Source organism: Oryzias melastigma, linkage group LG4 (assembly GCF_002922805.2).
Source record: "Oryzias melastigma strain HK-1 linkage group LG4, ASM292280v2, whole genome shotgun sequence".
Classification (NCBI taxonomy): Eukaryota; Metazoa; Chordata; class Actinopteri; order Beloniformes; family Adrianichthyidae; genus Oryzias; species Oryzias melastigma.
In genome coordinates, this window is record NC_050515.1 from 17,148,199 (window position 1) to 17,149,376 (window position 1,178).

Consider the following 1,178-nt stretch of genomic DNA (forward strand, 5'->3'; position numbering starts at 1 on the left):
GTACACAAGAAGCCAAATTCTTTACCTTCCAAACCATTTTTTGTTAAATCCAATGTTGTGATTTTAGTTCTTTTGTTTTGATTTTTTTTATTACTTAAGCTTTTCATTTATTGCTTTAAAGAATTAAACAATATGTAACCTCTCACCCCTGAAAGGGATACTATGGGTTAAAAAAAACAGATGGAAGTTCAAGATGAGAAAAATTGGATTGATCCTCCATACTCCATCAATAGTTGAGTCCCTGATTGGTTGAGGCGATGCGGTGACCTCACCATTGTTCTGATATTTGAACTCACGGTGCTAAAATTGAGCTGCTGCCTGACCAACGCAACATTAAAACTCAATGTCCAAATTGCTTATGGCAGGCAGAGAGCACAAATCAAAAAAGACTTAAAAAAAACGGCTCCCATCATTTGAGAGTACACTCTTTCAACTCCTTACTATGCAGCGATTCTTAGAACCGATTCTTTCAAGCATGACAAATCACTAGTGCCATCACAGCAGACAACACAAATGTGATGGCAGCAAAAACTTACAGTCCAATGTGTGGAAACACTGAATGTTACAAAGACACATGAGCATAAAAATGTAAAAATCAACACTAGGCTGAACTTTATGACACAAGATGAATGGATTTTTCATTAATTCTTGTTTACTTGTTTGTTTGTTAACACATTTGATTTATACTTGATTTTCTTGCAAGAAATATAAGGAAACTGGAAACCTTAACCTGCCCTTTTCACACCAGGTATTTATCTCTGGGTCACGCTGGTTGAATTTTTGGCTAAAGATGTCCTCGATTTTAGTTCAGTTATCTGATTGTTCACAATGAACCGATATCAACAACAAAATGTATTGTAAACCACTGATTGTGACATGAATTGATTATTTTTCTATAATGAATCAAACTGTTACACCCCTAAATACACAAGACCAACATTGTAAGTGATAGATTTTTACTATGATGTTAAAGACATTTTAGTGACTGCCTAGAAAAAAGATTGCAGCAGAAAACTAAGAAGAAAGTAGGACAGTTTTCATGCATTTAAAAAAAAAGTCAAAATTGTCTGGTCATAAAAATAAGAAGTCCTACTAAAAATCAAATGTAAGGAGTTAAAAATACCTTTCATGACTTTACTCCAGTTTAGGAAAACTTTTTTGCTGTTAAAAATGTGACT